Source organism: Tenebrio molitor, unplaced genomic scaffold, assembly GCF_963966145.1.
Source record: "Tenebrio molitor unplaced genomic scaffold, icTenMoli1.1 SCAFFOLD_890, whole genome shotgun sequence".
Taxonomy (NCBI): Eukaryota; Metazoa; Arthropoda; class Insecta; order Coleoptera; family Tenebrionidae; genus Tenebrio; species Tenebrio molitor.
The window spans coordinates 4,824-14,941 of record NW_027184278.1 but is presented as its reverse complement, the minus strand read 5'-3'; the positions used below and the strand labels follow the sequence as shown (position 1 = coordinate 14,941).

The following is a 10,118-nucleotide window of genomic DNA, read 5'->3' as shown; positions in this document are numbered from 1 at the left end:
CCTGCGTTCTTGTTCATTTCTATCGAAGTGCTCACGAAAAGTTGTGAATATCAACACTTTGTAATTGTCGTAGTGAAAAATAAAAAAGATAGCTATGGGGCACAACTTATTTCGCACTTCATTAGAAAAGTAACAGTATTAAAATAAAAAAAATATTTTTCTAAATTTCGAACGTTAGGTCTATCCTGACCAGCCGCCAATTAGTGGTATTATTTTATTTTTTGCTGTTTTCCACAATAGTTATTTTTATATTAAATCATTGATTCAAAAAATTGAAATTAAAAATTCAAATTTTTGAAGGAACTCTGAAGTTTCAATGCAGTGACCATGTTGCTAGGTAACTAATAAAAAACAGTGCGTGAAATGAAAAACAGAAATAGTCGTATGCGTTTTGTATGGTTTCTATGGTTTCGATCTTACTAACAATGCAATGAAAATGACCCACTTCAGGCACAGATAACTATGCGTGAATTTCAATTTTTTGAATCAATTATATAAAAACAAAATTGATTTGGCGGCCGCTACACAAAAGTGGTGGGAGGCGAGAACCTGTTTCCGCCGGTCAATTTTAAAATTAATAAATTTTCCCTGGATACGTATTCGACTTATCCGGTACGAGTTATTTTTAAATTAACTTAATGGCCCGTTGCTCTTGTTCTTTTTACATTGAATATGCGATGTTTTGGCATCGTTAGCAATAGTACAATACTCACGCATTTTTAATCTAAAATTAACAAAACTTGAATGGATCGGGATTATCACACTTCTGAATTGAAGTTTTCATTCGTTTAAAATATAATTGATAGTAATACGTAATGCGGATTGCCTAAACGTTGCTTCCATCACGTCAACATCACACATTCACGTTCGCCCGTAGAAATGGCGTGATGCACACGAAATCGATCCAAAAAGGCTCATAATATTTGTGTCACGCGAATCTACGTCGAAAACTAGAAAAAAAAAAAATTCAATTCGAATTTCAATAATCGAAACGATGCGTCGTCGATACTAAACGTAGGTAGTAACTAAAGTGTGATCGGGTGCGATAAAAGTGTCCGTCAATAATCATCATCCGACAATCATTTAATAGACGAACGCTAATTTTTGGCACTCACTCGGACGACAGAACCAGTCCAGACGGAAACCGGGGCGCGGGGTGGGTGGGTGGTTGTATGTCCGTGAATCTGTCCGGCGCGCGTCAACATTTCAGTTATCGTCGCGAGAGTTAAAACGAAAGGTGGTTAGTGTGAAAGTGACGTTTTTTCGTGGAGACACGTTACGAAGGGTGAGTACCTAATATAATATAAAACCAACCGAAAACCCACAATAGTGCCCCGGTTTATTATCGTGAATAGGTGTTTGGTAAATATTTTCTGTATTCCAACTAGCAAGTCTTTTATCAAAAAACTCCGGCAACATGGCTATTGTGGTATTGTTGATACCACCTAACTGAAGAACTTAGTTAATAACTAAGTCGACGATTTTATCGGGAAATTGAACGGAGAAACAAAAATAGCTCTTAGCGACAGTTGCCTGAAGTCGCAAATAACGGCGATTGACGAAATCACGTTTTTTTTATTTTAATTCCAATGAACAATACACAGGGTCACAATTATCTGTTATGTATTCTATAATGTTTTGCAAAGTAAATAATGTGAGTTGTCATGCGTAATATTAATTAGCTAAGTAATTTTTGCAAGTATTTTATGTCAGATATGCAATGTATAATAACGTAATGTTGCAAAGTATTTTAATTTTTATGCTAGGTAGAGATAATAACTCGACAATAACTCTTCTCTAATGAAAAAAAAAATAGAAAATGATTTAGGAACATAAAAAATCTCATTAAAACAGGAACAATTGAAATTAAAATAAACATAACATTCTGTACTAAAGTACAGTTTTGTTCACTCCTTTTTTCAAAGTCTTCTGTCCTCTCATTTGCACATACTGCTATTCCAAAACAGTGAAATTGTCTGTTTCAGGGAATCCTTAACGTTCCTTGCTAATGTCAACAACGTTTTCGATGAAACAAAGAGTCGGAAAAATGTCGGCTCATTGTATTCAATAACATACGCGACTACAAAACCATCTGTATCATTTGTAGGAATCGCGGTTTTTTCGATGAGAATTCGTTCTAATTTTTTCTTTCTTAAAAAAGCTAAGTAATTTTAATTTCACTAAAGATGAACATTTAGGCTATATGCTGGGTAATGCAAATCCATCAACCATCAACTAGGTTGTTCAGCAGATGTACGATTGTTTATTTGATTTCTTCTTCCGAAGAGTTGTATTCTGGCAAAATAGAAATTTATTCATAACATAACCTCAATCAACTAAATTATTTCGAATACAATAACCACATAACTACAAGTTGGATAGGCATGGGTGCAAAATACCGATAATGCATGAAACCTAATAATAATAATAATGACATAATAAAAGTTAATTAAAAATCGCTGTTTCACGTCTTTTTCTTTTTTGTTCGAGAGTTTTTGTGGTTCTGAAAAGAACCGTTTATAAATGTGTCGAAAACGAAAAACATCTATTTCGAACTGGTGTACTTGGTGACGGCTTTGGTACCTTCGGAGACGGCGTGCTTGGCCAACTCACCGGGCAACAACAGACGCACGGCAGTTTGAATTTCTCTGCTGGTGATCGTCGAACGTTTGTTGTAGTGTGCCAGACGGGAAGCTTCAGCGGCGATACGTTCGAAGATGTCGTTCACGAAACTGTTCATTATGCTCATAGCCTTACTAGAGATACCGGTGTCGGGATGGACTTGTTTCAACACCTTGTAGATGTAGATGGCATAGCTCTCCTTCCTCCTGCGCTTCTTTTTTTTGTCGCTCTTGGAAATGTTCTTCTGAGCTTTCCCGGCCTTCTTGGCTGCCTTACCACTTGTCTTCGGCGGCATTTTTCAATTCAATTCGATTCAACAAACTCGCGAACTGCTCTGACTCGTGTGCGTGCGTTAACTTTGCACCACCACCTTTCTGATAGGTAGTGTGTTCACCAGAACCCCACCTGAAAACGGGCTCCCACCAATCGTCACGTCCTATTCTCCTATCACGGAGGCTATAAATTCGAAGCACAGCTACCAGCTTTTACAATCGACGAGTCCCGTCCGTCAGTTTTATTACTTCTCGTGGTGTCTAACGAACGAACTTAAAATGTCAGGTCGCGGTAAAGGAGGTAAAGTGAAGGGAAAAGCGAAATCCCGTTCGAGCCGTGCCGGTCTCCAGTTTCCGGTGGGTAGGATACATCGTCTTCTCAGAAAAGGAAATTACGCGGAACGCGTCGGTGCAGGAGCTCCCGTCTATTTGGCCGCCGTCATGGAGTACTTAGCCGCCGAAGTTCTAGAATTGGCAGGAAACGCTGCCCGTGACAACAAGAAGACACGTATTATACCGCGTCATCTGCAGCTGGCCATCAGAAACGACGAGGAATTGAACAAACTCCTGTCCGGAGTTACGATCGCCCAAGGCGGTGTCTTACCCAACATTCAGGCCGTACTTTTACCCAAAAAAACCGAGAAGAAACCTTAAACGAACGATCGATCCATCTCCGTGGCGAAAACTCAAAATATCGGCCCTTCTCAGGGCCACTATAGCTTTTTTTTTTCGTAAAATGACCGATGCATCTTTTCTTTTTGTATTATTATCATTTACGACTGCAATGCCAAAAGGAAAGCAAGGGGTGTTTACGATCTTGGTACATTTATCAGGTAGTCAGTTAGTAATAATTGTCCGTTGTTTCTCGAAAGAACATCATGTTTCTTTTTTTTCCTCTTATTTTTATTTTGTGGTTCTGAAAAGAACCGATTTTGTATTTCGTATTTTATTCTGGTTTTCTCGAACGGTGAAGAGCGCCAGGAAATTAACCTCCGAAACCGTAGAGGGTGCGTCCTTGACGTTTCAAAGCGTAGACGACGTCCATCGCTGTCACGGTTTTACGTTTGGCGTGTTCCGTGTAGGTGACGGCATCTCGGATGACATTTTCCAAGAACACTTTCAGGACTCCGCGAGTTTCTTCGTAGATCAAACCGGAAATACGTTTCACGCCGCCACGACGAGCCAATCTTCTGATAGCGGGTTTCGTGATGCCCTGGATGTTGTCACGCAGGACTTTGCGATGACGCTTCGCTCCTCCTTTTCCCAATCCTTTGCCTCCTTTACCGCGACCGGTCATCTTTTCAGATTATTTCAACTGACACAAAATACCTGCACACCTCGTCCCTAGGAAGTCAACTACCGCAAAATTTCAACTAACGGAGCCTTATATAGATTCAACGGTTCACCATCGACCAATCGACGAAGTCAGCCGTTGACTTTGTTCACGTATAAAAGTACAATTTAATATGGCGGAATTTTTAGTACCCGTTTACCTTTCGACGCGTGCACGTCTAACGATCGTCAGAGTCGATTTTAATAATTGTCAGTTTTGTTTTTCATTCGTTTCATTCGAAATGGCCAGGACCAAGCAGACCGCACGCAAGTCCACCGGAGGAAAAGCCCCCAGGAAACAACTGGCTACCAAAGCGGCCAGGAAAAGCGCTCCCGCCACTGGCGGCGTCAAGAAGCCCCACCGTTACAGACCTGGTACCGTGGCTCTGCGTGAGATCCGTCGTTACCAGAAAAGTACCGAGTTGCTCATCCGCAAGCTTCCCTTTCAACGTTTCAGGATTTCAAAACCGATTTGCGCTTCCAAAGCTCCGCCGTGATGGCCCTCCAGGAAGCGAGCGAAGCTTACTTGGTCGGTCTGTTCGAGGACACGAATTTGTGCGCCATCCACGCCAAACGTGTAACCATCATGCCAAAGGACATCCAACTTGCCAGACGTATTCGGGGTGAACGCGCTTAAATTTTTCCACATCGTGTTTCGGAAGAACAACAACATCCCGAGAAAAACGAAACACGAATTTTATAACAAAAAAATCGGTTCTTTTCAGAACCTCAAACCTTACAGGCAAAAAAAAAAAATATATCGCCCTTCAACCGGAAATGAATAAAATAAAAATGTCAATAATCGGTCGGTCCTCTCGATTCGGGTTGGGTTGCGGTCGTTCGTAAAATTTTATTGCATCCTGTCATCACCTACCTGCCAGCTGATGCTATCTATTTTATTTGGTTTCGCCGTAAGGATAGTTTTATTTCTTTTTTTCGTCGTAGATTATCGTGTGGCCCTGAAAAGGGCCATTTGTGCGTGCCCCGTTGCCGGTAGTACGATGATGACGTCGGAACGAGGCACAGCCGAACGAACATGAGTCGAGTATCCATCCACGTTTCTCACTTTTTCCTCTTCGGCGAAGCGGCCTTTTTCACCTTGACAGGAATGGCTTTGGCTGTCTTGGGTTTGGGTGCTTTGGGTTTTTTAGTCGGACCAGCCTTGTTAGATTTCTTCGCTTTGGAAGGCGATCGGGGTTTCGGGGCGGCTCTAGTTTTCTTTTCTGCCGAGGAGGCGGCCGATTTCTTGGCTTTCGCTGCGGCGGCGGAGGCAGCGACGGCGCTCTTCTTTTCGGCAGCAGTCTTCTTCGCTTTGGGGGAGGCTTGTTTTTTGGCTGTCTTCGAGGAAGCCTTGTCGGAAGTCGTCGCGACGGCGGTACGTTTGGCGGATGATTTTTTCGTCTTGGATGCGGCGGACGAAGCGGGTTTCCTCTTGTCGGAGGCGGAGGCGACTTTGGCACCACCGGAGGTGGACGAGGCGAGCTTGAACGAACCCGACGCGCCCTTACCTTTCGTCTGAACCAGAGATCCCGACGCCACGGCGCCTTTCAGATATTTCTTGATGAAAGGGGCGACCTTTTCGGCGTCGACTTTGTAATTTGCGGCGACGAACTTCTTGATGGCCTGAAGAGACGATCCTCCGCGTTCCTTGAGTCCCTTGATGGCGTTGTTTACCATCTCGGATGTCGGAGGATGGGACGGTTTCGCCCTGGGATTTTTCGCTTTTTTCTCTTTCTTCGCGTGGGATTGAGGGGTGGCAGCGGAACCGGTGGTGACCGATGATGCTGTTTGATTTTCGACGTCGGCCATCTTTCACGTTAAAACGTTAAAAGTTAATAATAATTATTGAAAAAACACTTGCTCACACACGTACACTTCGAGCACCTCGTGAACGAGAATTGAACAAAAAAATTTTCTAAGTCTTTATAAAATAGTCGCCACTGCGGACGGAAGACTGAACGCGCACCGTCCGCCGTCGAAGAAATTGCAGGCCTCGGAATCGTTGCCCGCGTGATGGCATCGTCCTCTTTCCTCGATCACCATCGCCACCGTGTGATCAAGCTGGCCGAACTCGGTTTCCGAAGTTTCCCTGGAGATAGCGAAGTTCGTCTCGGAACGTCGGTGGGTTTCGAATCAGGTACACGCCCCTCCAACCACCAGCCCTAAATCCGGGTCGTCACGGTTTCGATTCGGGACCGACGGTTTACGTCGGCGGTGCGGGGTAGACGCGTCGATTCCGGGAATCCATATTTCGTTCGCCGAAATATTGGTCCATCTCTTCCCGGAATACCGCGCCACCTTCTCGATTTTACGACATCTTCGCGTCGCCAAACGCTTCCGAAACGGTCGAAGCACAGAAAGGACCTGGTGTTCGAACCGAGGCAATTCCGACAACAGGATGCCGCGAACCGCCTCTCCGACGTTCAGGTCGATCGTTTTCGGCGGAAGTTGAAACGGGACGAGTCGACGACGGGTCCCGTTGCCGTCCGGACCCTTCGGGACGGCCGAAAGTCCGTCGAGAGGATCATCCGAAAGGAGACGGTCTTCATCGTCCGACCGATGCCGCACCTACGAGTTTTCCGATATTTTCTTCGACGGATCTTCAGGTTTTCTTCCTTTCTTCCGTCTTTCTCTCTTCGTAATTTCGTGTCCGACCTGCGTCGTCCGAAGTCGGGGTGAAGATCGAAGAAAAAACGCCAAAAATAACAACTCGTCAGCCACGCACACCGCGTTCGAATGTCTAACGGTCCAACTTGGATTTTCGAAGATCGCCGAATCCGAGGGACGATAAATAATAATAATAATAATAATAATGGTAATAAATAATAATGTTAATAATAATAATAATGATATGATGATTATAACGATAATTATTATAGATAGGTAAATAGAAACACAGGTCTCCTCTCGAAAATCGGAACTTCCTGATATTACTTACATATTTCGGTCGATCCAAATGTGGGAATCTCGTCGTCGTCGGAGCAAGCAGCGCGGTGGGTGGGGTGAAATTCTGGATTTTCCACCGCCGCCGGCGGTCGAAAAATGTGCGACGCGGGAGATCGCCAGTCCGTCTAGTAGTCTCTCTTGTCGTTAGAGCGTGACGTGGTGGTTGTTGTGGGATTTCCCGTTAGTTCGGTCCGACGTCGGTCGTCAGAGGGTAAGTGCATACGGAAACGAAACGCATCGCGTTTTGATGTTCATATTCGTGCATCGGAATGTTAAAAGCAATATATTTTACACCAACGATCACACCTAAACACCACGGCAACGGCCATACCACGTTGAAAAGCACCGGTTCTCGTCCGATCACCGAAGTTAAGCAACGTCGGGCGCGGTCAGTACTTGGATGGGTGACCGCTTGGGAACACCGCGTGCCGTTGCCCCCCAACACTTTTTGTTTTTTTTTGAAATCCATAGCAACCACCGAACCGATTTGTTTTTCGTGCAGGTATTCGGAAACATGCACAGACCCGTATCATGTAGATTCATAGCTTTAAGTACTAGATAATTAAGAAAACAATTTTTTTTGTCGATTAATTGTAAACAATTGCAGAATAAAAACTCGTCAAACGGTAAAGGTTGTCGTTCGATCACCGAAGGTAAGCCACGCGGGCAGCGGTCAGCACTTGGACGGGTGACCGGTTCATTATATTCCTTCCGTGAGTTTAACAAAGATAACATATGCAAATGTCGTAAGTGCGACGAGGAAGACGGCGATCTTTTAATGTAAAAAAAATATATATTAGGTTACGCGTACATGCCACTTTGACTGCTGCTTTATTTTTTTGGTTTTTAAATAATTAGAGATCTGAATTCAACATATCAGTTCTATGTTATAATGGACAGACAATGTTGTATTCTTGGCCCCTAACACGTTAAGACCAACATAAAAACTAGAATAACTTACCATTCGTTAAACGTTAAACAATTTCGAACCACGTTTTTTTGAGCTCGAACAAACTCATAACACAACACTCATTTATTAGTCACTGGACCATTGTAAAACGAGAAGAGAGAAAAACCATGCGAAACTATTTTTAAAACGAAGAGAATAAAGGTTTTAAATGGTAGGGCTGTATGACAGACTTGTCAATTATCGTGGGGGGTACGGCTGAGATTTATGACGAAATCGAGTGGCGCCGGCGGTCGGTCACTTTCACGAAAGAGGTCTAAACACGGGTCGTTTACGATACCCTCTGGTTACTAGAAAAGTTCTAGACAGATGTTTGTCGGCTTTTCGAGGTATTTATTTGTGAGTCCAAAGACTCAATGGAGTAATATCGGACTGAAATTCCAAGATTTTGCTGTGTAATCCAAAAAACTATGTTCCTCGTAACATTTAACGATGTGTTAATTCAACTATTATTTTAATTTTTCGTATACGTATTTATACTAAAAAGTACAGCGCTTCCAACAGTGAATTGTGAATTGAAAATGTTTCAAAGAAAGATCGATAGTTTTGAAAAAAATTACATATTAATAAATTTAGATAGATTTAGAAGTATACATTGCACTTACTTTTCAAAATTATTGTACTTCTGATTTGGTTGAAATAACATAATATGTAGCAGTCATAGTTGCGATTGTAGAAAAAATCTTGTGTACATTGCAGTCGCGGCTGGTGTTGGGTAAAACCTTTATTTTTTAGGGGGTCATTACCCAAATGACCTCATGGACCAGCCGTTCCTGTTAGGTTTTATATATCAAATTGATTCGTCTGTCTTTTTCATCATGCCTTCGAAAAGCGAGCTCCTGTTTCGCCAAAGTAACTGTGACGTCAATTAAATACGATAATAAAATTCGGTTTTTCCCATCTTCTTTTCGTATCCCACCTCCACCCGGCGGCAGTAGTGCAGTGCTTATCAACATAATTACCGGCGTCTCGCCTCCACATTTTGACTTTTTTGTGTTTTATGTGTTCTCTAAGTCCAAAATTTTTAAATTTTTAAAAAGAGATTGCGGTACTATTCCTGTTGCTGAAATTATAATAATATATTTATTAATTTTTGTATTATATGTCTGTGTTATATTGTGTGAATTTGGAACAGCTATATCTAAAAGATATGCTTGCTTTTGTTGTTTATTTAAAATAATAATGTCTGGTCTGTTATGCTGAATGTGAATGTCAGTTAAAACTGTGCGATCAAAATATAATTTGTAATTGTCATTTTCTAAACAACTTTCTGGTTTATAAATGTAATGTGGTTGTGTATCCTTTAATAAATTGAATTTAACTGCTAAATTCATGTGTATAATTTTTGCGAATATATCATGACGTTTTTTATATTCGCTGTGAGCCAAAACGGTGCAAGATCTTGTATTGCAAATATAAAACCCTCAGCTCTTTAAAATATCTCCCATGTAAAGACTTTTGTTTTATATTTGCTATAGTGTCATATCACGAGCTCTATTGAGAAAATAATTTTTTAGTGAAGCAATTTGATTGTGTTGTAGAATTTCTAGATTTGAAAAACCCCTACCACCATTTTCGCGTGGTAAATTAAATCTTTCAACAGCAGATTTGGGGTGATGTTTACAAAATTTTGTAAAGAGAACTCTAGTTTGAATATATTATATTCTTTAAATTAGTTTTGGACCATTTTATAACACCAAAAGAATAGATTTAATTTTATAATTGAATGTTGAATATGATTTGATTGATTAATACCTAAATATTTATAAAATTCTCCTTTATTTAAATTTTTAATGATTTCTCCTTCTTTAGTTATATATTCTAAATTTTCGTAATGACCACGACATATTGATTGATTTTCAGTTATTGTTAAGTTTTATGTCATCCATATAAAGAAGGTGATTTAATTTAATATTAATTTTATAAATTTTAAGAATTTTAATTAACCATGAATGTGGTACTGAATCATAGGCTTTTTT

General features: G+C 41.3%; 1 non-coding gene across 1 annotated transcript; it reads left to right on the top strand.

The window, feature by feature from the left end:
- The first annotated feature begins 7,489 nt into the window (after window positions 1–7,489).
- LOC138141087 (5S ribosomal RNA) lies at window positions 7,490–7,609 on the top strand. Its single transcript, XR_011162978.1, has one exon. It is a non-coding gene; the product is annotated as a 5S ribosomal RNA (ribosomal RNA).
- The last annotated feature ends 2,509 nt before the right edge of the window (window positions 7,610–10,118 follow it).